We start from the raw sequence: 26,080 nt of genomic DNA on the forward strand, positions 1-26,080 counted from the left end.
TCTAGAAAACAATGACCTATGAGGAAAGATTGAAAAAATGGGTTTGTTTAGTCTGGAGAAGATAAGACTGAGGGGGGACATGATAAAAGTTTTCAAGTACTGTACATAAAAGGTTGCTACAAGGAGGAGGGTGGAAAATTGTTCTCCTTAACCTCTGAGGATAGGACAAAAAGCAATGGACTCAAATTTACACCTGGGATTTCTGCCCCCCAAAAATTAAAATTCTGCACACATTTTAAAATTCTGCAAAATTCTGCATATTTTATTTGTCAAAATAAAGCAATATATCACACCAGTTCCAATTATTTTGGTAAATTTATCATCAGCAAGTAACAATACAGGCAAAAAATATTTCCCCAGGAGAGGAGAGTTAAACAAACCCCTACAACAACCCAGTTTCTGTTTCTCTGTTCATCGTTGAGCAATCAGTCTGGATGTGTCACACATGCCAGCTGGGCACATCTTGGGAGAAAGCTCTGTCCTTTTGGTCTTTTAGTCGATCGTCAATTTTTTGCCCTGCTCCCGTAGGGTTACCATATAGGCGTTCCCGAAGAGAGGACACTGTCAGGGGAAGGGGAAGCTAAAGGGGTGCTGGAAGGGTATGTGTACTGGGAGAGGGTATTTGGGGGTGGTGGAGGTGGCTGTGTGGGGCATCCCCAGCCAGCCGCCTGCATCCCTTTTCCCCAGAGCTCAGGGAGAAACAGCCTGATGCTGCGTCCCTGACTTGTATGAAGTTTCCTGAATGCCACCTCTTTCCTTCAAGGCGATCTGTGAATTGTATCTGCCAGAAACCCTCCAGCTCCCCCTCCCCCTGGCAGCATTCTCTATTTGCGAGCCAGGCTCTGCAGGGCCCAGCGGCCCCTAAAGGTGGCCCAGGAGCTCTGCAGTCCCAATTCTGTGGGGGAAAATGAAATTTTGCACAGAACATTAATTCTACACAAATTCTACATTGCATAACTATGCAGAGTTCCCCAAGGAGTATAAATTGCAGCAAGGAAGGTTTAGGTTGGACATCAGGAAAAACTTCCTATCAGGGTAGTTAAGTACTGTAACAAATTGCCTAGGTAGATTGTGGAATCTGCATCATTTGGAGGTTTTTAAGAACAGATTAGGCAAGAACCTGTCAGGAACGGTCTAGTTATTACTTAGTCTGCCTTGAGTGCAGGGCGCTGGACTAGATGACATATTGAGGTCCCTTCCAATGCTACATTTCCATGATTATATAATTCTGCAAGGCATTTGACTTGGTACAACACAATATTTAGATTTAAAAAACTAGAAAGATATCAAATTAACATGGCACACATTAAATAGATTTACAACTGACCAGCTGATAGGTCTCAAAATGTAATTATAAACAGGAAATTGTCATCTTATGGAGTCTCATAGGGACCGGTTCTTGGTCCTATGCTATTTAACAGTTTTATCAGTTACCTGGAAGAAAACAAAATCACTATTGATAAAGTTTGCAGATGACAAAAATAGAGAGAGTGGTAAATACGGAAGAGGACAGGTCAGTAATTCAGAGCAATCTGGATCACTCTGGACACTGGACAAAAACAAACTGTATATTTGCATACAGCTAAATGTAAGTGTATTCATCCAAGAATAAAGAATGTAGGCCATATTTACATGATAGGGGACTCTATCCTGGGAAGCAGTGACTCTGAAAAAGATCTGGGAGTCATGGTGGATAATCAGTTGAACTCCCTATGTGATGACACTGTGTCCAATCCTGGGATGCACAAACAGGGGCATCTCATGCAGGAGTAGAGAGGTTATTTTTACCTCTTTATTTGGCACTGGTGTGACCCCTGCTGGAATACTGTGTCCAGTTCTGGTGCCTACAATTCAAGGATGGTGATAAACTGGAGGCGGTGCGGAGAAGAGCCACAAGAATGATTAAAGGATTAGAAAACATGCCTTAGAGTGATAAACTCAGGGAGCTTAATCTATTTAGTTTAACAAAGAAAAGGTTAAGGGATAATTTCATTACAGTCTAAAAGTATCTACGCGGGGACAAATATTTAATAATGGGTTCTTCAGTCTACTAGAGAAACGTCAAATATGTTACAGTGGCTGGAAGTTGAAGCTAGATAAATTCAGACTGAAAATGAGGCATACATTTTTATCAGTAAGACTGAGTAACCATTGGAAACAATTTAACAAGGGTTGTGGTGGATTCTCCATCACTGACAGTTTTTAAATCAAGATTGGATAGTTTTCCAAGATCTGCTCTAGGAATTATTTTGGGGAAATTCTCTGACCCACGTTATGCTGGACGTTAGACTAGATGATAAGAACGGTTCCTTCTGGCCATAGAATCTTTGAAATGTCAGGCCTCAGGCCTTTACCTTTGGCAGAGTGGAATTCTACAATTCTCCCACTCTTAGGCTAGGCCCCGTGTACCAATCATTCTCACCCCACATGTCTGAGTTCACACACCTTCTTCCCTTCAGGAGTCTGTGATCAATAATGTGCAGTCAGCAGCCTTCTTAAGAGTTGTGGGCTTTTTTAAGTAGTAGAAACAAACCTTTTTAGAGAAATAAAAGGGGATTTAAAATAGTCTACATACCGTCTATCCTACCTATAGCCCTACTGTCCTGGGATGGTGATCTAGCCTAGTTTCCCCAGATTCCCTAGCTGGGACCCGTGTTTCAGTCTGCTTTCCCCAAAGAATTACCGCTCCTCTTCAGTTTTCCCAGATTTCTTTTGTCTTTGAGTTCACAGGCTTTTTCCTGTTCTGCTCCAAACCAGTTGTGTAGGGTGGCCAGAGAGGTTGTTTAGCACGTACTAAGAGCTGGCTACCTTGGGTGGAGCTGGGTGGGAAATGGTGTTCCCGTCCTGTGAATATTAGAATTCAGAAATTTTCTGTATCAAGAAAAAACTGAAACCTTTCACAGTTTTTGATGAAGAAACACAACTATCTCACTCTCTGACCAGAAATTCCATCCTCAGCCTGAGAAACCCTTTCAACGAGTTCTGGCGAACCTGGTATGTTCCTGCAAACAGTGTCAGTTTCAAGAAACTGACAATTTTTGGGCAAACAGTTTTGGTGAAAATTCCCAGACAGCTCTAATCTTGAGCCATTCTTTTCCCTCATGCCTGTTTTTCCCAACAAATTCCAGTTGAGTTAAGCCAATACAGTGTAAGTCAGTTGTCTGAATGAACTCTCCCCTACCACCTACTTAGGAACTAGGGGGAAAAGACCTCAAGAGCAGAGAGACACCTATTTTCCCTTGGCGATCAGCAGGCATACATACCTGCTTTGCCAGAGTCATCAACTGTGGTCGTTTTGGGTTAAAATTCACATAAGTCTTGGCTGCAGGGACAGTGAAATATTGTTATCCTTACTGTAGGACTAAAGGGCAGCAGAATTGTACTTAATTGGCCCTAAGTGGGCAGGGACAGTTGCCCTACCTCAATCTCACTTGCTAAGCAGCAGGCAGTGATGCCAAATCCAAGTGAAAGTTGGAGTGGGGACTGGGACAGATGCTCTTAACCTGGTGGCAAAGACTCTGTTTTCTCAGTTGCCATTTGACCCTCCCCCTCCAGGGTTTAAAGACAGCTGACTGGACTTGAGACCCCTCGTTTCTCGGTGGTCTGGTCGCTAGAGCTAAAATCTTGATAAGCTGGTCTAGGGGCTGAGCTCTAAGACAATGTGGGGATGGTGTTGCTGAGAAAGACAATGCAGAAGAGGCAGCAGCAGTGAGGTTCCCCACTAGCCAGTGAAATCACTAAGGACTGAGCTAGGTGGTGGAACCTCAGAACACGGCATCACAGACAAAGGCAAAGGGGATAGTGACAGCAGTAAGCAGAGGCATCACTCAGCCGTGCCCTCCCGCCTCTGGGTATGAGGTGAACCCACCCGAACGCACTTATGGAGTCTTGTGACTTTCACATTGCAGTGGGAGAAACTAATGCGAAGCACTACTGCCCAAGATATTGTGGGATGGATGTTTTATTTAACGTTTGCATACTTTTGCATCACTGTTGTGTTTTCCCAAGTTAATACTGGGCTCCCTCTCCTCTTAATAAAAAATTTCTTTTTTTATACACAGACTTAGTGCTTGCAAGTGGGGAAATATTGCCTCTTAGAAGTACCCAGAGCTGGTGTTTGGTTTTCCTCGAGTTCCAGGGGAGGGAGGAGGAGCTCAAGCCAATTGTGTTTTGTAATGCTAAGAGGAAACCCCAGATACTGAACCCGATGCTTGTTGCTGCGAACACACCTGGGAGACAGAAACCAGCACAATAGCAAAGCCAATACACAACATTCATAAATTACGAAGCAGCTTCCAATGAGTCACAAGTCTTTTCCCAAGTGAGGCAAGAGAAATGCTTTTTATACAATAAAAGTATCATCTCTGGCTCAGTATTCTAGCCTACTGGCTAATATAGCCTTGCATCTGGTTGCTGTTAAATACAAGGCTAATGGATTTCTGTGACTATTATTCCACATGCTAGTCTGATCAGCATGCTGGATAATTCAGTCACTCTGTATTCCTTATTCAAAACATCCCCCATATTTTCACAGTCACATTCTGAGAGTCCTTATCAAGTCTATAGCTCAAATGGTGGATAACACCACCTGTGGCAGAATTTCAGAGCTGAAACATTCTTATTTTGCATTGGGTTTTGCCTGGCCCTGGCCCTCCCTTGTTCCGGTGCCCTGGCTACAAATCTACAGGAATCCTTTCAGAAAAGAGCCAAACTGGTAGTTATTGTGTGTCTCATTTAAAAATGCCAGGAATATGCACCTAGAACACACTGACAGATCTAAGGTTTTGTTTCACTCACTGTACAAAATACTTGTACAGTTACAGCAGCAGTTTGAAAACACCTGCAGGAACACAAAGGTCACATGATGAAAAATTGCATCTGCTGAGACATTCAGCAGTAAATCCAGGCAGCCTGGAGTATCTCTGGGGACCTTAGCCTGCCACAAGCTATATTTTTCCCAGATACCCTTTTGAAAATGATACAGAGCAAACCCTCTAAGGTCCTCTTACATGTTTATATGCATTATACGCTGGTCTCTTTTTTAAGATAGAAACAAAATCCACATAGCTTCAAAGTCATTAGTGCCCTAGAGGCAAATTGCAGTAGCAGAGTCTATTACAATAACTCATTCACTAAGATGCAGTACCCTTTAGAGAAACTCCCACTGGAATAAAACCTGCTCCAACAACAGTAATAGCAGCCGTTACCGAGTGATTCTCCAAGCACTAAATCAATTCTCTCCTCTGTTTATAATCAGGTCACTGTACACATCCAAGGGAAGGTGCACACTCCTCACTGCTACTAGCACACAGTGACAGTTTGTGGAGAAGCAGTCTCTTTAGACTTTCAGGCTACATAAGTCTTTAGCGCACACAATGGAAACAGGGAGGGAGGAAGCACTGTCTAGTACTGTGGTTCTCACCTTTTCTCACCCAGGATCCAAGTCCCACTCATGGTTTCTTTCAGGACTAATCCACATCCCACAATCCTTTGCTGTTGCAAAGGGACGTGAGATTGGGGTCATGGTAAGAATTCACAGCTGAATCTTGGATGAAGGGAGTGAGGGGTAGCATGGGAAAGAAAGACCTCCCTCCACACATCAGCTTCAGTGCAGCACAGTTTGGAAAGGTTGTGGGGCTGGTTGCACAGGCTTTTGGAGTGCCTCAGAGCTGAGCACATGCAGGTGGGGGGCAGAGGAGAGGGGCTGAGGTGCTGCATTGGGACTGGGTTGAGAGGGGAGTTGGAGCAGCAGGAGGCAGCAAACTGCTCCTAACTGCAGGAGTGAGATGCTGTGGTCACCCCCTCACAATTCAGTCATTCAGAAGACTTTTCCTTGTGGTTAGAGCATAGGACTGGGACTGAAGAACTGGCATGTGAGATTTCTAATCCAGTAGTAAGGATCTTTAATAAAAATATCTATTTGGGGCTAGTACTGAATGACCCAAGACTCCTGGGTTCTATTCCTGGATCTTTCAGAGATTCACGGTGTGACCATGAGCAACTCACTTGACCTCTACAGGCCGCAGTAAGGGTTGATCGACACACAAACTTGTACTGAAATAACAAAAGATGTGAATTAAAACTGACAGTTATTTTGGTGCAAATATCTGCAGACACTAGCCACTTTTATTTCAAAGTAAGAGCATCCACAAAGATCTGCACCTGAGTAACTACAACAGTTTTGGGGAACCAATTCAGTTCGGTCAGTGCAAGTCTGTGAGCAGACTTAAATAGGAGCAACAACTCACCTGCCACCCAAGGGAGCTGTAGTGAGTGAAAAGCACTTTAGAAAGGCACTATATCCTGCAGTGGCTCCAGGGAGATGGACAGGAGGAGGTAACAGGTCTGCCATCTTTAACTTCGGGGTCTGTGCCAATGGTCACACTTAAAAGATTTAAAGAGTCCGTAGCCCACTTAAAAGAAGAAAACAGAAAGCATGTCTATCTGCAGATTCGATTTAGAAACATAATTCCTTAGTGTTGATGCATTATGAAGGTGCCCAAAACTGGTATAATTTATTCTCCTTCACAAACAGGAATTGCTCTACAGATATAAGGCACCTTTATCCACCTTTCAGCTACTTTATTGTTATTAGTGGAAAAGTATTAAGGGATATATAAAATCATAGGAGTGTAGGACTGGGAAGGACCTCAATAGGTCATCTAGTCCAGTGATTTTCACCCAGCGGTATGAGTCTAGATATCATCTAGATATTTGTCTAGTTTTATAACAGGCTGTATAAAAAGCACTAGTGAAGTCAGTACAAACTAAAATTTCATACAGACTATGACTTATTTATACTGCTCTATATACTATACACTAAAATAGTAAGTATAATATTTATATTCCAATTAATTTACTTTATAATTATATGGTAAAAATGAGAAAGTAAGCAATGTTTCAGTAACAGTGTGCGGTGACACTTCTGTATTTCTATGTCTGATTTTTGTAAGCAAGACATTTTTAACTTGGGGTACGCCAGACAAATCAGACTCCTCAGAGGGGTATAATAGTCTTGAGTTTGAGCGCCATCAATTTAGTCCAGCCCCGTCACGCATGGTTCATTCTCTCTCAATCTCTCTGCAGTAGCAGAATTGTGTGTGCAGTGGAGCAGTCTGTTTTGGTAGGGTTGTGGGCATGTTTTAAATGTACACAGAGCGCTTGCATTAATTAAAGAAGGCAGACCCGAGAAGTGTTCCTGGCAGCTGGCATAGAAGGAAGTGAGGTTTGTGATGGTCCTTCATTTGGGAGTTCATTCCACAGACTCCCTCCCCCCAGAAGCTCCATCTTCTGCACAGTTGGACTTTACCCTTGTGCTAAGAAATTCCACTGTGCCCGAGTGGAGCTGTTGACCAGTTCTCACCCCAGAGCTTTAGGTGAGGTTTTATATATGCTGGGCTCAGGAAATGCCCTGAAGATAAGGACCAAGACTTTGAACATGATATTCTACGAAAGCCAGCACAGAGAGTAGAGGACAGGTGTGATGTGTTTGCAGGAGCTGGTGTTGCTGAGGAGATGTGCTTCAGCATTCTGCACCAATAGGAGTTTCTTAAGGGTTGATGCCTTCACAATCAGGTATGTAGCATTACTATAGTCCAGACAGGTGGTGACAAAGGTATGAATAACTAAGGCGCCAAGTCATCATCTGCCATAATGTAGGATAGGTTCCTCACCAACCGGAGATGACAGAAAGAATTACTCATGCATGCACGCTATGTGAGAGCTCAGCATCAGTGAGAAATCCAGCAATATATTGACTGAATTGACCAGTTGTGGGCATTAATCTTCAACACAAGACTGGAAGCTCTTCACTGCACTTTCCTCTACCCATCAGCATAACCTGTCTTGCTCAGGTTCTACTTCAACCAGCTGTTCTTCACCCATGAGCTGTTCTCATCCAAGCACTGGGCATCTAGGTAGTGGTTCAGTCATACGTGGTGAAAGATAGGTCAATCTGTGTGTCATCTACATATTGCTGGCACTTATCTAAATAGTACACCTAGTGGCTGCATATAGATTTTGATAAGTACTGGAAAGAAAATTGATCCAGCTGAGGGGTCTCATAGTGGAGGTGCAGTTCCGCACCATTATTTGTTGGAAGCATCCCTCCAGGATGGATTCAAACCATTACCCTGGACCCCACCACCTCTCTAAGGTGGGACAACAGTATCTTATGGTCAATGCTAAAGGAAGATCCAGGGAGATGAGAATGGGTATCTACCTTCTATCCACTGACAGCAGATGATCTTCCACCAATGCCACTAAAGCTGCTTCAATGCCATGTCCTGACCTGAATCCAGATCCAGTCTCGGAGATTAGCTTCAATTAGGTGAACTTGTAGTTGGTGCTTGGCTAGCTTCTCTGTGAACTTTCTTAGAAATTGGAGATTTGACACTGAGCACTAGAACCAATGTATCTTCTGGGTTTCTTCAGTGTTTGTCAGACTATTGTGTGTTTAAGGAGGAAGGGAAGATTCCCTCCTTGAATGAGACATCGGCTATTTTGGACAAGAGGGGCACCAGTTGCTCATGGCTCTCTGTCACCTGATAGAAAGGGCATGGGTTAGTTCACAGGTCTTGGGTTGAGACTCCTTTATTCATAGATTCCAAGGCCAGAAGGGAAGGGACCACTGCGATCATCTAGTCTGGCCTCCTGTAAAATACAGGCCAGAGACCTTCTCCAAAATAACTCCTATAACAGATCTTTTAGAAAAACATCCAATCTTGATTTCAAAATTGTCAGTGATTGAGAATCAACCACGACCACACAATCATTTGTAAACTGATCCAGTGGTTAATTCCTCTCACCATTAACACCTTACTTCCAGTCTGAATTTGTCTAGCTTCAACTTCCAACCATTGGATCATGTTAGATCTTTCTCTGCTACACTGAATACTCTTGGGGGAATTCTGCGCCACTGCATATTTAATGAGACTCGCAGACTTCTAATTCTTGTGCAGAAAAAAGCTTCTGTCAAAATGTTGCTGCAGTTCTGCCTTTTGCCCACCAGAGGACATTGTGGTGACAGAACAAAGTTGCGGCTCCCCGCCAGCGAGAAGAGAGAGTGAGCTGCCTTTGCAGGGTTTGTCAGGCCAGGTGCTGGGGGTGTCAGACAGGGGCTCATAAGGATTAGTGGGGGAGGACAGACTGGGGCAGGGCTGAATGGGAGTGGAGGCACAGGGCCATGGGGGGAGGGAGATGCAGAGACACATGGGGTCGGGGCAGAGCTACATAAGGACGGGGAATGGCTGGGTGAGGACACAGACACACATGGGGGGGCAGATGTGCCTGACTGAATGGGAGATGATAGGGGTCAGCCAGAGTTTGCATGGGGGAAGCTCCCGAATAATCCCTCCCAGCCCCACTCGAAACCTGTTCCATACTTCTCCCACTCATATCCAACAGCCCTCCAAGTTCACACCCAGCAATTTACTTCCTTCTTCTTCAGCTCCTCTGTTACCGCGACTCCCCCGAGCCTTTGCACTGCTTCTGAGGAGGTGTGGGAAATACAGTTCTGTGTTGTAGTTCAAATGAATTATTATTCAGAGTTCTGTGTTAATATACCTAGTAAGGAATCTATTGGTCAAAAAACATTTCCTGAATCTTTTGTCTCTGTATTGTTACAGACCTGTCAGCAAGTATGTATTTTGAAATAAATCACAAAAATAATTGAAACTGGTGTGATTTTTGTGTGTTATTTTGACAAATAAAATACCCAGAATTTTAAAATAGTGTGCAGAATTTTTAATTTTTTGGCACAGCATTCCACCAGGAGTAAATGAAGAGCACACTAGCAAACATTTGTTCCCCCCTGCAGGTACTTTTAGACTAATCTAGTCACCCCTCGATGTTCTCCTTGTTAAACTAAACAGACGGAACTCCTTGAATCTATCACTGTAAGGCAATTTTTCTAATCCTTTAATCATCCTTGTGGCTCTTCTCTGAACCTCTTCAATTTTTCAAAAGGGAGTGCAGTACTTCTATTGAGGGCTGAATGTACTGAGCTCTGGGAATGCAGGTAGATAGTTTGTTGGCTGGTATAGGTGGGTTGGATCCATGTTGTCTGAGAAGGATTCCTGAATGTGTGATCTTTTCTGCACAGTAGGATGATGGTTCTTTGCATTCGGAGCTGGGTTCTGTTGTGGGCTGTAGGCACACAGGATTGATAAAGTTGTTTACCATCCTGGATGGCTCCTTGGGGTAGGATTTGGCAGTCTCAACTGAAGTCAGTAGGAAGGTTCTCTTGGCCTCTAATACAGTCTCGGCATGGGCTTAGAGAAATTCTTTATGTTGAGTTAAACAACCTAGGCCCTGACCACTCGTAGTCATTACAGATTTCACCACACTACTCACAAGAACTTCCCTATGAAACCAGTTACAAAACCAATGCTGTGTGTGTCACATTTTCCATTCACCTCCTGTGAGCCATACAAGTATGTCGTCTTCTCCAAAAGGAGAGATGTTTACAGTCAGACTACAAACCTAATGCCCATATAACAACAGATGGAGAAGACAGAAGGATGGCAATATTCACAGCATTGGTCTTTCTACATTTTAATTTCTCAGTGACAGGCTGCTGACTCAAGTCCTTGGAAAGAAACATCGTACAAAAGCCAACAACTGAACAACAATATTCCCTCTAATACTTCGTTTTCTTTTCTTTTAAACCGAGTGGCCCACAAACTCCCAAGTCCTACATTTTTGTCCTCAGGCAAGTTAATTCAAAAGAAGTGCGGGGCATATGCACTGAGAGGGGCTGGGTGTGCAGAGTGGCTCCTTCCCAGTATCTCACACTAATTCCTGTGCCCCCATTTGCAGGGTCCCTGAGGGAGGCGATTTGTTCTGCAGCAGCTGTCTTAGGAGCCCGACCAGGAGTCCGTGTGGGAGAGGGCAGATGTCAGACCACATCTTCCCCAGATCAAGGGTTTCAGTCCCCCTGCTCCGAATGGATGCTCCCAGGAAGGGGCCTGGCTGCAGCTCTCTTCCTGCCACATCCCTGGAAACCAACTGCCGGAGGGTGGAAGCGGTTGGGGCTTTGGCCCTGTTAGGAGCAGATCCAGAGCAGCTACTGATCCTGCCAGCACTGCAGAGCCTGGCCGGGCCCCCAGCCTGAGTCCCCACACAAGGCATAGCTGAGCATGTCCGAGACCGGAAGCATTTAATGCCCCTACAGGAAGGAGCTGGGGCATTAACACTCTGTCATGGGGGTAGGAGGATGATCAGAGCAGGTTCTTCAAGTACCACACCACATCTCTGCTGGGCCCAAACACAGGAGACATGAACAGCACGGTTTCTGACGTGCACCATATACTCAAGATTGCTGCATGGCCATGCTGTTTACAGGGAACATTACTGGATGGAGGGACGCAGGGAACAAAGTGGCAAGGGAAAGTTGGCAGCATTGTGGGGGCAGAGTTAAGGTGATCTAAATGGCCAAATGCACATTTCTATACAGTAGAACCTCAGTTATGAACACCAGAGTTATGAACTGACCAGTCAGCCATACAACTCATTTCGAACAGGAAGTACACTATCAGGCAGCAGCAGAGACCAAAAAAACACAAATACAGTAGACTACTGTATTAAATGTGAAGTTCTAAAAAAAAAAAAAGGGGAAAGCAGCATTTTTCTTCTACATCGTAAAGTTTCAAAGTTGTATTAAGTCAATGTTCAGTTGCAAACTTTTGAAACAGCCACCATAACGTTGTGTTCAGAATTACAATCATTTCAGAGTTCCTAAGATGTTCGTAACTATGAGGTTCTACTGTACTTTTAACTCTTCATGGTTTTAACTTGTCTGATGGTTTATGAATTCTTTTGTTTACTGTGTAACAATATTATTTTACCCTTAAATTATTGTTCCCAGACTTAATTTCAGTCTACCAGAATTTTTTTTTCCTGGGATTATATAGTTTGTGTTACAACCTGACCCAGTACCCTTCTATACAGTCACCAGTCCATTGTGAGTGGACTCAATCGCTGGGGATCACATGCATCCAAGCAAGCTGGGTCTGAGTAGAAGCCGGTCACAGTTCCTAGCTTTAGAGCCCTCTGGCACACCTGTGTCTAACTTTCCTTGGGACCTGGAACACCTTCATCCAGCCACCCTAAGCCCTAAAATCAGAGTTTGAGACCTCCCAACTTAGCTTATGCTCCCTCAAAGTTCCATCTAGGCTGTGGACACTCTGAGATTCTATTTTAACCATTTCAGGAACAACATGGCAAGACAGTAAGGAACACACCGTAGCAAAGGAATTTCTTAACCACAGTGACTTTACTGTTGAAGAACTCAGCTTACAGTTCTTCTGTGTTATACAGAGGAAGCCAGAAATGATCACAGGGGTCCCTTCTATTGAAAACAATCGAAGTCCTGAAATGCTCCTTCCTCTAGTCTGATCTCACCCCTCCTGAGAGTCCAAGATGTCACCATGTTTCCAGCTGGGTAGGGTCCCTTTCATCCCCTTTCTCTGGCAAGTCCTTGTATATGGTGATGGTCTGCCCCCCGCACCAAGCAGAACCCTACTTTTAAGTAGGGTCACTCCTCTGTGCCTGTGCTCCAGCACTGCCTCCTCCTCCACGTACACCCCCTCTTGTTATGCTTGCCCCACCTGCTGGCCTCTGTATAGGAAACCCATTATCCTATGGAAAGCACCAGACTGTGATCTTGATGGCTCATAGTGATAGTCCTTACTGATGTCTGAGCCAGGCACTGTCTGGAATGCAGTACTTCCTACAGGCTGCTCTCAGGCACAGTTAGGTTTGTGTTCAACACAATACAAAGTGGAGTTCGTAATTTGACAGATGTATCCCATCCTGTCACAGTTTGTACAATCAGTTCAAGGAGCTGTATCATTTCCATTAGAGGAAAAATACTGTAAGTTGAAAGAAAAAGCTATTTCACTCCAGTGAAATTCACTCTTGTGTAACAGGGAAACAAAACCTGTCAACACAGAGGACTGATATAGTAAATATATTCATACATGGCACTTCTGAGAACTTCGCAGCATTCATCTCATTAGCACATGGCACACTGTTTAACAGCTTCACTCATCACAGAGAAAAAATACATTAACAGAAAACAACAGAGTGATGAGCTCACTCTCCAAAAAACTAAAGGCATGGGAAGGAGTTGAAACTGAAATTCCTTGGTGTCAGGAGTACCCCCAACACTAGGGAATCCAGTTACCGTAAATATATTCAGGGCTTGTTAAAATGTATAGGGGTGTTCTTTTCCTGTTCTCAAAATTACGGTTGAGCCACTCAGTCGTTAAAGTGAGCTTTGATGCCTGGTTCTCTGGTGAGATTCTGGACTAAAGGGGAGTCCTCTGAGGGGTTATACATTCATTCCCTTTTCAGCACCTAGAAAGAACAGATTACAAATGATTAATACTTAATTTCAGTTGGCAGAAGACTAGACAGTCCTCATTATGAGAACGGAAGGTGTGCTTTGCACCAAGGTCCTAGAGTAGAACAAAGCTGTTGATGGAGCACATTTTTAAAGATAGTTCCTGGTCCTTTTACTTCAGGGCACAGTTGTTTTGAGAATAAACCACTTTAATTTGCAAACCGTAACACTGATCCTTGCAGACACACAGACACTACTAAGGTTGATTTACAGGGGATTTGTACAGATCTGAACAAATGAGCTTTCTGACCTGAAAACATCAGATATCCCCAGCAGAATGCAGAAGCAGATGCCTGATCAAAGACTCCTACCCACAGGCTGAAGGGAGAGATGATTGCTCTCTATAAATACATTAGAGGGATAAGTACCAGGGGGCAGAAGAGTTATTTAAATGAAGTGCCAATGTGGACACAGGAACAAAAGGATATCAACTGGCCATCAACAAGTTTAGGCTTGAAATTAGATGAAGCTGTCTAACCATCAGATGAGTGACATTCTGGAACAGCCTTCCAAGGGAAGCACTGGGGGCAAAAAAACCCTCCTCAACAGCGTACCCCCAACCCACCCAAGATTTAATCACAGGAATTTTTAGTATAAGTCATGGACAGGTCACAGGCCATGAACGTTTTGTTTATTGCCCATGAGTTGTTCGTGACTTTTACTAAAAACACCTGTGACTAAATCGTAGTCTTAGTGATGGGACACTAGAGGAGGAGGGCTTTGAGTTACTACAGAGAATTCTCTCTCAGGTGTCTGGCTGCTGGGAGCCTAGGCCTTAGGCTGCACTGATTGAGGCCTGGTCTACACTACGCGTTTATACCGAATTTAGCAGCATTAAACTGATTTAACCCTGCACCCCTCTACACAATGAAGCCCTTTATATCGATATAAAAGGCTCTTAAAACAGATTTCTGTACTCCTCCCCGACGAGGGGAGTAGCGCTGAAATAGATATTGCCATGTTGGATTAGGGTTAGTGTGGCTGTAATTCAACGGTATTGGCCTCCGGGCGGTCTCCCACAGTGCACCATTCTGACCGCTCTGGAAAGCAATCTGAACTCGGATACACTGGCCAGGTAGACAGGAAAAGCTCCGTGAACTTTTGAATTTCATTTCTTGCTTGCCTAGCATGGAGCGCTGATCAGCACGGGTGGCCATGCAGTCCCAAATCCAAAAAGAGCTCCAGCATGGACCGTACAGGAGATACTGGATCTGATTGCTGTATGGGGAGACAAATCTGTTCTATCAGAGCTCTGTTCCAGAAGACGAAATGCAAAAGCATTTGAAAAAAATCTCCAGGCTATGATAGACAGAAGCCACAGCAGGGACTCAACACTGTGCTGTGTGACAACCATAACGGAAAGCCCAAGAATCAAACGGATGCTCATGGAGGGAGGGAGGGGGTACTGAGGACTCGAGCTATCCCACAGTTACTGCAGTCTCCGAAAAGCATTTGCATTCTTGGCTGAGCTCCCAATGCCTGAAGGGTCAAAAACATTGTCGCCAGTGGTTCAGGGAATATGTCCTCAATTTACCCCCTTCTCCCCCCCTCAAAGAAAAGGGGAAAAAAACGTTTCTTGTCTCTTTTCAATGTCACCATATGTCTACTGGATGCTGCTGGTAGACGGGGTGCTGCAGCGCTAAACAGCAGCATCCACTCCCCTCCCCTCCTCGGTGGCAGAAGGTACGGTACAAAATGACTGATAGCCGTCATCATCATCATTCTGTGAGTGCTCCTGGCTGGCCTCAGTGAGGTCGGCTGGGGGCGCCTGGGAAAAAATGGGAATGACTCCCGATCATTCCCTTCTTCAAGCTTTGTATCCTAGAGATTCAGTCCTGGCAGATGGTGCAATAGGGCTGGTAACCGTCCTCATCATAGCAGCGGGAGGCTGTGCTCCTCTCCCCCTCTCTCATCCTTTAATGAGTAATGGAGATGTCCTGCCTGGAATATCATAGCAGCTGGAGGCTGCCTCCCCCTCATTTTATCTCACTAAAAACTCAGTGTTTCTTATTCCTGCATTCTTTATTACTTCATCACACAAATGGGGGGATAACTGCCACAGTATCCCAGGAGGGGTGTGGGAGGAAGAAAGCAACGGGTGGGTTTGTTGCAGGGGCACCCCCTAGAATGGCATGCAGCTCATCATTTCTGCGGGATCTCTGGGGCTCTGACGTGGAGCGGCTGTGCTCTCTGGTTCTCTAGTAGACTTACCCCATATTCTAGGCAGGACTGACTCTATTTTTAGACAAAACATAAAGAAGGGAATGACCTGGGAAGTCAGTCCAATTTTTGTCCATGCGCCCCCGGCTGACCTCAGCGAGGCCAGCCAGGAGCACTCATGACAGCAGCAGATGGTACAAAAGGACTGGTAACCATCATTGCCAATTTCCAAATCAGCAGACGGTGCAACAGGGCTGGTAACTGTCTCTGCTACCTTGCAAAGGCAAATGAATGCTGCCGTATAGCACTGCAGTACCACGTCTGTCAGCAGCATTCACTACACATACGGTGACAGTGGAAAACAGGCTAAACGGGCTCCACAGTTACCATGCTATGGCGTCTGCCAGGGCAATCCAGAGAAAAAGGGCGCTAAATGATTGTCTGCTGTTGCTTTCACAGAGAAAGGATTGAGTGACAACATTTACCCAGAAACACCCGCGACACTGTTTTTGCTCCATCAAGCATTGTGATCGCAACCCAGAATTCCAAAGGGTGGGGGAGACTGCGGGAACTATTGGATAGCTATGGGATAGCTACCCACAATGCAATGCTCTGGAAATCGACGTTAGCCTCGGTACATGGACGCACACCGTTGAATTAATATGCTTAGTGTGGCCATGTGCACTCGACTTTAAAGTATTTTTAAAAAACGGTATATGTAAAATCGGAATAATCCCATAGTGTAGACATACCCTGAGAGGCAGTCTCAGATGTGGGAGGTTCCCTGGGGAGGGGATACCCTAAGAATGAGTGGTTACTGCCAGGGCAGAACCCCAGATAACGGGGCAACGGAGTCCAGAGAGGGATGTGGAGGCCCAGCGGCAGTGGGACACTGGCCTGCACAGGGCGCTCCAAGGCTGGAAAATGAGTTAATTCCCAGGACACCAGCAGGAGGCACCAAAAGGGTGAGTTGCACATTCTTACAGGACCCCAAAGTGGATCATGACCCAATTTTAATGGGGCCATCAGGGCTGGCATTAGGCTTGCTGGGGCTAGGGTCTAAACCCCAAATCCCATCACCTGGGGCCGAAGCCAAAGACCAAAGGCTTCAATCCTGGTGGTGAGGCTCAGGTTACAGGTCTCACCTGGGACTGAAGCCCTTGGAAGTTAGCCCCATGCCCGGGGCAGTGGGGCTCGGGCTTTGGCTTTACCAAACCCAGGGCAGCAGGGCTTGGGTCGACTCAGACTTAGGTCCACCCTCCTGGGGTCATGTAGAAATTTTTGTTGCCAGAAGGGGGCTGCGGTGCAATGAAGATTGAGAATCCCAGAACTAGACTAAATGGTAGACTCTGTAATTTGAAGTTGTTAAATGATGACTTCAGTAACTCAGGCAGAGGTTAAGAGATCAATTACAGAAGTGGATGGGTGAGGTTCTGTGGCCTGCAATGTGCAGGAAGTCAGACTACGATGATCATGATGGTTCCTTCTGACCTTAAAATCTATGAGTATTTACAGATTTCCTAAGACATCTCAGTTTCTTCGTTTAAAAATTTAAGAGAAGAAACTAAGATAGATACTTCAAATGAAAGGCACGAGATGGAGCAGATACTCATCTGCCAGTAGCTTTTTGCAAGGCAGAGAATCAACAGCAGGTTTAACTTCAAATTCCTTGTTCCATTCTGGACTATTCTCAATAAGGTAAAGAGTGCCCTTGGGGCGACAGAACTCATTTCAGAGTTGGTTATGTCCCCTGGAGTTCACTGGAACCATTTTTGCCAGTCAGAAGCTCAGCCAGAGGAAGCTACACATGACGCCCTACAGCTGAACGCCCTTGTAGTGCTAACAGAAGGGCCCGACAGCTCAGGGTTGCATCTCCCCCCTCCATGTTGTGCTCGTAAGGAAAGGTCTCCACTAGCTATACAAAACACAGAGAAATGCTGGCCCAGGATGACAACATCCAATACCAAGATGCAGTTCAAGGTGAGGCTCTCCACTAGCCAGCTAGGTCCTGACTATCCCAGGGACCAACTCTTTCTCCATTGGCCAAGACAATGGCTATGAACAGAAGGAACCTTTAAGCCAAAAATCCAGAAAGCTGGCAACACACAAAGGCTGCTGCTGGGAAAGGGCAGTCACCCCCTGGGAAGAGGGTTTGGAGCTGGTCCACCCAGAGCAAGGAGGGGAATCAGGAGTGGTAAGAAGCAGTCCAGGGCGGGAGAAGTGAGGTCTGGGAAAGGAAAGCATAGAACTGCAAGGTGCAAGATCTGTGGATTGGAATCCGGAGTAGTTGGCGAGCCCGAGTTCCCCTACCAGCCACTGAAGGCATAGCACAGACCGGCAGGTCAGTGAACGGGAAAACTTCCTGGGTCGCTGTGGGAGTTTCAGAGAATTTAAGCAGCATACCCCGAAATGGGGGAAAATGCTAAGTGACCTACTTGGAGGGCTGAGTCATGAAGAGGGTGCTGCAGTTCCTGAGATAAGAGAGGAGTTGCAAACCAGATGACAGCATGCAAATGGCAGAAGGGGGCGCTGACCTTGTGAACTAACCCCTGAAGTGACTGGGAGAAGGTGCCAGACAAGATCTGAATTAGTTTTTTCACTCTTCAAGTGTACCAGACTCTCCGCACACTTCAGTCTGAAGTGCTTTTGGACAACACTGTGCAGATTTTAAACTTACCATGTTTGGCACTCCATTACTATGGCAATAGATTCTACAGAAACAGCCAAAGGTGATTTCAACTGTTTTAAGGAAAGTATAGCAGAAAACAGGCACCAAGCCACCACTCTCAGCACCAATCTCCATCTATTTCATGGACATCAAGGTCTGTCTAGATCTCAAATACACCACCACGGTGGCTACGCCTCCCTTACAATGTGAGATTCCCCTGCTTATGTACACATTCACACTCGCTCTCATCAAGCTAGCACAAATATCAATAGTAGCATAGCAATGGTAGCAGCAGTAGAGGCACAGCTGAGCCGTGCCAAGTACATAGCCACCAGTTTCAGTCAGGTTTGTACTCAGCACAGCTTACTGTGCTTTCACTACTGCTACCCATGCCACGGCAGCTTTCCTCCTATTTATATTTACATTAGCTCTGATTATGTGTACACAAGCAGGGGAAACAAATACAAAATGGGGAATGACTACTGAGGAAAGAGATCTGGGGGTTATAGTGGATCACAAGCTAAATATGAGTCAACAGTGTAACACTGTTGCAAAAAAAGGGAACATCATTCTGGGACCTATTAGCAGGAGTGTTGTAACAAGACACAAGTAGTAATTCTTCTGCTCTATTCTGTGCTGATTAGGCCTCAACAGGAATATTGTGTCCAGTTCCTGGCGCCACGTTTCAGGAAAGATGTGGACAAATTGGAGAAAGTCCAGAGAAGTGCAACAAAAATGACAAGTCTAGGAACATGACCTCCAAGGAAAGACTGAAAAAATTGGGTTTGTGTAGTCTGGAAAAGACAAGACTGAGAAGGGAGATGGTAACAGCTTCCAAGCATGTAAAAGGTTGTTATGAAGAGGAGTGTGATCAACTGTTCTCCTTAACCACTAAAGACAAGAATTAATGGGCTTAAACTGCAGCAAGGAGCAAGTTATACATTCTGAATAGCTTCCTAACTCAGGAGAGTGTAGAAATCTGCTAAACTGGCAGTCAGTTTATTTCCAGTGAATGTAAGAACAGAACAAATCACCATATCTGATGTAAATGGCACCTGAATGGTAAGATCCACCCCTGGCTATGGTGGCTGGAGGTCTACATGAAGTCATAGTAAAAGGGACACTGACGAGTGTAAAATCTGTGTTATTCAGGAGGGCCTGGCATGTACAATCAAAATATTCACTTTCAGCAAAGAATGTAAAGCAGCCTCCTGCGGACGAGCCCTGTAACTATAATATGGCTGTACAGATATTTGATCCTACAAGTAAGTCTGTGGTAGTTTAGGCTATGGCTAGATGGGAGGGGTCGGATCAGTTTCACTGGTTTTTCAGACTTTGGGAACATGCAGTCTACCACCATTCCAACCGAACACATAGGACATGCATGTTTTTGAGAAGCAGTTCTCTAACTTATTTGATCACGCCCCCCTTCTGTGTGTCTGTAGTAGTTTATGCCCCCCATTCCCCAACCACCCAGCAAGCAACTGCTGCTTTCTGGCCACTCAGCTCTGTATGTGCACAGTAAGCTTTTTCCCCCTAAAGCTTCTCACACATCCTCAGAATACACTCTAGGCCACCCCAGGGCAGTGTGCCTCCCAGTTTGAGAACTTCTGCTCTTGAAGATCGATATTTTCCTACTTCAGTAATAACACTGAATAGTTTATGCTCATCAGTTCCATCTATGAAACATCTGCAACAAACTAACAATTGTATGTGACCACAATGCCTTATTACACGTTTCTACTCAAATGCATTTTCTGGAGAAATTCAACCGGTTTTGTGCTTACACAGGTAGGAGAGCATAAGCAATGTAAATTAATCAGATGGGCTGTTTCTGGAGACCCACCAGGCTTCACTAAAGGTCATAAACAACACTGCAAAACAATCTTCTGAACAGAGCTGTGGAGCAAAGCTTTAAGAACATTGTAAATGGTGTTTTGGCAAAGTGTTAACTGCAGAATAAGACAAAATAATTTTAGAGTCCTTGTTTGATAAAAATGTCTCTCATTCCCAAAGTTCACTATCCTGCACCATGCAGAGAGCACATGACAAAAAGGTTCAGCACATCATGATGAGACAAATACTGCTGAACAGGGCAATAACACAGAAATCCACATAATAAGTAGACAACAGAGCTGGACTGGCTTCTCATGCACTTTGCTTTTTGCCCTGCTTCTGAGTGTTTTTACTGTGCAACATTCTCTTCCCCTGTCCTAACTGTGTATTCTAAGAAGTCAGATTCATGTAAGAACTGTGCAGTAAGTACGCAGGACATATCCCTCCAAGTGCAAAAAGCAGTCGATTAGCCTGGACCAGGTGGGATGCAGCAGCAGGAGGCAACTTGCGGAGATCAACTGCTCTTGTAAATGTCCCTTGTGGAACATTACAGGAGGCAGACACCAATTAGGGATGAAAATTCCACTGTGAAGTAGCAAGACACTCTCTAGGGCATCTTCAGTGTCTGACTAGTTTGAGGGAGATTAATCTAAAAGCAACTTATCCCCATTAGTTAGAATTTAAGCAGCTTGAGTTTTCATTCCACATCACATATTTTGTGAGGGAGGCAGAAAGCACCTAAGAGCATGGATCATCCTGGAGTCTGGTAAATCACACACGGGATGAAGTTTGACTGAGACTGCCACGACACATGTGGGTACTCAGGATGGATTTGCTCCCACCAAAGCCACACAGCGAAGTGTCATCTTGTAGATCATTAGAACACCTCAGAAACTGAATTACAAATTAAAAGGATTCTTGGGCAAATTCAGAGAAGTATCTCTCAACCCCCACAGCATATAGGTTATGCCATTGAGACTTATCACTAGGGCCCTACCAAATTCATGGTCCATTTTGGTCGAATTTCATGCTCACAGGATTTTAAAAATTGTAAGTTTAATGATTTCAGCTATTTAAATCTGAAATTTCATGGTGTTGTAATTGCAGGGGTCCTGATCCAAAAAGGAGTTGTGGGATGGTCGCAGGGTTATTGTACAGGGGTTGAGGTACTGCTAGCATTACTTCTGTGCAGCTGCTGGCGGCAGCACCGTCTTCAGAGCCTGGCAGCTGGAGAGCGGTGGCTCCTGGCTGGGAGCCCAGCTCTGAAAGCAGAGCCTCTGCCAGCAGCAACGCAGAAGTAAGGATGGCCTGGTATGGTATTGCCACCTTTACTTCTGCACTGCAGCCTGCAGAACTAGGCCCTCAGTCAGCAGCCGCCACACTCACCCTGCCCAGCTCTGAAGACAGCAGCGCAGAAGTAAGGGTGAAATGGTATGGTATTGTCATCCTTACTTCTGTGCTGCTGCTGGCAGGGTGACACCTTCAGAACTCGGCCCCCGGCCAACATCTGCCACAATCTGGTTGCCCAGCTCTGAAGGCAGAGTAGAAGTAAGGGTAACAATACCACAATCCCCCTACAACTCCCTTTTGGGTCAGGACCCCCAATCTGAGAAATGCTGATCTCCCCCCTGAAATCTGTATAGTATAGGGTAAAAGCACACAAAAGATGAGATTTCACCGGTCTGGGACGGATTTTTCATGAAGGAATTTGGCAGGGCCTACTTATCAAACACATAAGATATGTCTGCCCCTTCCTCCACATATACCGGGAGGGTGAAATTCAGAGATTGTGTAAGAATATAAAGCTTCATCTATACACAAAGATTGCAAGGTGTGAAAAAGTTCCTCCTCTACCTTGGCGGGTCCTGCGCTTATTGGCAGATTTGCTCACCTCGGTGATCTTCCCCACAGTCTGGGTCAACTTCTCCTGTGTCTGATCAGGAGTTGGGAGGTTTGGGGGGAACCCGGGCCCGCCCTCTACTCCGGGTTCCAGCCCAGGGCCCTGTGGATTGCAGCTGTCTATAGTGCCTCCTGTAACAGCTGCATGATAGCTACAACTCCCTGGGCTACTTCCCCATGGCCTCCTCCAAACACCTTCTTTATCCTCACACGCACTTCCTCTCCTCTGGCTCCCCCCTTCGTGACTGGAGTGAGCTCCTTTTTAAACCCAGGTGCCCTGATCAGCCTGCCTTGATTGGCTGCAGGTGGTCTAATCAGTCTGTCTGCCTTAATTGGTTCTAGCAGCTTCCTGATTATTCTAGTGCAGCCCCTGCTCTGGTCACTCAGGGAACAGAACACTACTCATCCAGTGACCAGTATATTTGCCCTCTACCAGACTCCTGTACCCCACTGGTTTGGAACTGTCACAAAGGGTAATAACTCATGTGTATCTGAATGCAGGACGAGCCACACCAATACATTTCCTCCCATGCATGGTGCTCTGGACTTCAATCAGAAAGTTACTCTGGTTCACAACAGCTGTAACCCTGCCTTGATGGAAGTGCAATCACAATGGAGCTATGAACAATAAAACTCATTTGTGTGGGAGACAGAACTTTCTCCAAGGGTGGTCTGATGCTGGAGAACGATCTCCCCCCAAGAACCATCACAAAGCTCACCATTTTCCGCTCCAAATGCAATGTGTTCTTCTTTGACCCTGCCTTCTTTTACATAAACACATAGCAACAGGTATATTAAAAAACACATAAAACCCACAAACACGACCAAGCCAAGATGTTCCACGTGATTCTCCCTGTAGATGAGAGAACAAACACGTGACAGATGTGTAGTTACATTGCTTAATGCACTACAAGGCGGTACTCAGGGTACGTCTACACTATGGGATTATTCCAATTTTACATAAACCGGTTTTATAAAACAGATTGTATAAAGTCGAGTGCACGCGGCCACACTAAGCACATTAATTTGGTGGTGTGCGTCCATGGTCCGAGGCTAGCGTCAATTTCCGGAGCGTTGCACTGTGGGCAGCTATTCCATAGCTATCTCATAGTTCCTGCAGTCTCCCCCACCCCTTAGAATTCTGGGTTGAGAGCCCAGTGGCTGATGGGGCAAAAGCAGTGTCTCGGGTGGTTCTGGGTAAATGTTGTCAGTCATTCCTTCTTCCGGGAAAGCAACAGCAGACAATCATTTCGCGCCCTTTTTCCCTGGATTGCCCTGGCAGACGCCATAGCATGGCAACCATGGAGCCCGTTCAGCTTTTCTTTTTTTTTTTTTTTTTTTTTTTTTACAGTCACCGTATGTGTACTGGATGCCCCGGACAGAGGCGATACTCCAGCACTACACAGCAGCATTCATTTGCTTTTGCATGACAGCAGAGATGGTTACCAGTTGTTCTGTACCGTCTGCTGCCAGTGTAATTTGGCTATGAGATGACGGTTATCTGTCCTTCTGTGCTGTCTGATGCTATCATGGGTGCCCCTGGCTGAGATCGGCCTGGGGCACAAAAGCAAAACTGGGAATGACTCCCCAAGTCAATCCCTCCTTTATGGTTTCTAAAAATAGAGTCAGTCCTGCCTAGAATATGGGGCAAACGTACTAGAGAAGCAGTGTATCAGAGAGTACAGCTGCTCTGTGTCAGACCCCACAGAAATGATGAGCTACATGCCATTCACGGGGGGTGCCCCTGCAACAACCCTACCCGTTGCTTCCCTTCTCCCCTAACCTTCCTGGGCTACCGTGGCAGTGTCCCCACCATTTGTGTCATGAAGTAATAAAGAATGCAGGAATAAGAAACACTGAGTTCTTAGTGACATAAAATGAGGGGGAGGCAGCCTCCGGGTGCTATGATAGTCAAGGCAGGACATTAAGCAGCGTGGGGGACAGGAGCCCAGCATCCCACTGCTATGATAGTCCAGGCAGTACAGAATCTTTTCTTTACACATGAAAGGGAGGGGGCTGATTGAAGCTCAGCCCCCAATTGCTATGATGAAGACCGTTACCAGCCGTTCTGTACCATCTACTGGGAATGACCGGGAGTCATTCCTATTTTCACCCAGGCGCCCCCGGCCAGCCACACCTAAAGCCAGCCAGCAGCACTCACGAGCTGATAAGAAGAACGGTTACCAGTCCTACTGCACCGTCTGCCACCGGGGAGGGGAGAAGAGCAGATACTTCTCTTCACCGCTGCAGCATCGCATCTACCAGTAGCATTCAGTAGACATAGGGTGACATTGAAAGAAGTCAAGAAATGATTTCTTTCCCTTTTCTTTCACGTGGTGGGGGGGTGTAAATTGACGAGCTATTCCCTGAACCACACCGGACAATGTGTTGGAACCTACAGGCATTGGGAGCTCAGCCAAGAATGCAAATACTTTTCAGAGACTGCCGGGGACTGTGGGATAGCTGGAGTCCTCAGTACCCCCTCCCTCCCTCCATGAGCATCCATTTGAGTCTCTGGCTTCCCGTTACGCTTGTCACGCAGCACTGTGTAGCCTGTAGATTTTTTTTTCAAACGCTTTGGCATTTCGTCTTCTGTAACGGAGCTTTGATTGAACAGATTTGTCTCCCCATACAGCAATCAGATTCAGTATCTCCCGTACGGTCCATGCTGGAGCTCTTTTTGGATTTGGGACTGCATTACCACCGTGCTGATCAGAGCTCCACGCTGGGCAAACAGGAAATGAAAATCAAAATTTCGCGGGGCTTTTCCTGGTTACCTGGCCACTGCATCCGAGCTGAGATTGCTGTCCAGAGCGGTCACAGTGGTGCACTCCGGGATACCACCCAGAGGCCAATACCGTCGATTTGCGGCCACACTAACCATAATCCGATATGGTAATACCAATTTTAGCACTACTCCTCTCGTCGGGGAGGAGTACAGAAACCGATTTAAAGAGCCCTTTATATCAATATAAAGGGCCTCGTAGTGTGGACGGGTACAGCGTTAAATCGGTTTAACGCTGCTAAAATCGGTTTAAACGCGTAGTGTAGACCAGGCCTCAGATACTACGGTGATGAGAGCAGCATAAAAATCTATACAGAACAGAACCATTTAGTGGCAGCAAAGGACACATCACATTTCTGATTTAACTAAGCTGTTACAAACAGTCCTGGAGCAGCTGTCCCACATCTCACCAGTCTACATAACTGACCTGTTTGGTTTCCCAGGCTATGCTTCACAGGGTCGGAAGTCATCCCACTCTTCAGGTAGCACTAGCAAACACATGGGTCCTATTCATGAGCCACTTTCTCAGTGAGGAAACATATTTCTGAGGAAATGCAAACTTCTTTGCCCTTTGATCACACATTACACATCAGTCTGGACCTGCGAAGAGGTCAGCACCTCACTACTCTGTAGAGTGAGGAGCACACACAGTCTCAGCTATCAGTCATCAGAATTTACAAGTAGATGTCTAAGCAAGTGGCTGAAGTGGGTATCTCCTCGGAGAAATAGAGACAGAACAAGGATTTCAGGTCTCTAGATATATTAAAGACAAGAGCAGCCCTCCTGGAACTCCCATAAGTTATCCAGGACTTGACAGGATCTTTTCTAGGGAGCTCACCAATTGGTGTAGCCTAAGAGATGATCCCTCAGGGGAGTTCCACAGCCATAGTGAGCTGGATTCATCCCCACCCAACAGCCAGGACCTGTTCAAAGCTCAGGAGGATACACAAGGCCATGCCAGAGACATGGGTAGAGACAATGTAGGCTACATACAGTGAGGCCAGATCTGCACTAGAAGCTTTTGCAATTATGGCAATATCAATCAGAAGTGTGATAATTCAATATTGGAAAAAACCCTAGTGTAGACGCAGTGACACTGCTATAAAAGTGCTTTTGCCCGTATAGTTTATTTTATTAATGTACCGAGTCTACCTTTTACTCGTAAGCTGCGTCTACCTTTTCTAGGGTAGATAGGTTTATGTTTTCATTGCAATATATAACCACTGTGGCCTCTCTTACATATTGGTAGAATGAGAGTAATTAGGTCTAATGGAGTTAAGGTTACATCACCCAACACACTAAAATTTGGCCCTTTATGACTCCTAAC

At 45.6% G+C, this 26,080-nt stretch overlaps 1 protein-coding gene across 2 annotated transcripts in view; it reads right to left on the minus strand.

Moving 5' to 3' along the window:
* NDRG3 (NDRG family member 3) overlaps window positions 1–26,080 on the minus strand; it is a 121,747-nt gene that overhangs the window by 62,822 nt on the left and 32,845 nt on the right. Inside the window, exon 1 of one of the 2 annotated variants that reach the window (XM_050918631.1) lies at window positions 13,187–13,343. The exons of the other annotated variant lie outside the window; for it this stretch is intronic. The gene's annotated coding sequence lies outside the window, so the exon portion shown is untranslated. Of the gene's footprint in view, window positions 1–13,186; window positions 13,344–26,080 lie in introns of those variants that run through there. 2 annotated transcript variants of the gene reach the window in all.

The sequence above is a fragment of the Gopherus flavomarginatus genome, chromosome 11 (assembly GCF_025201925.1).
Source record: "Gopherus flavomarginatus isolate rGopFla2 chromosome 11, rGopFla2.mat.asm, whole genome shotgun sequence".
NCBI lineage: Eukaryota > Metazoa > Chordata > Testudines > Testudinidae > Gopherus > Gopherus flavomarginatus.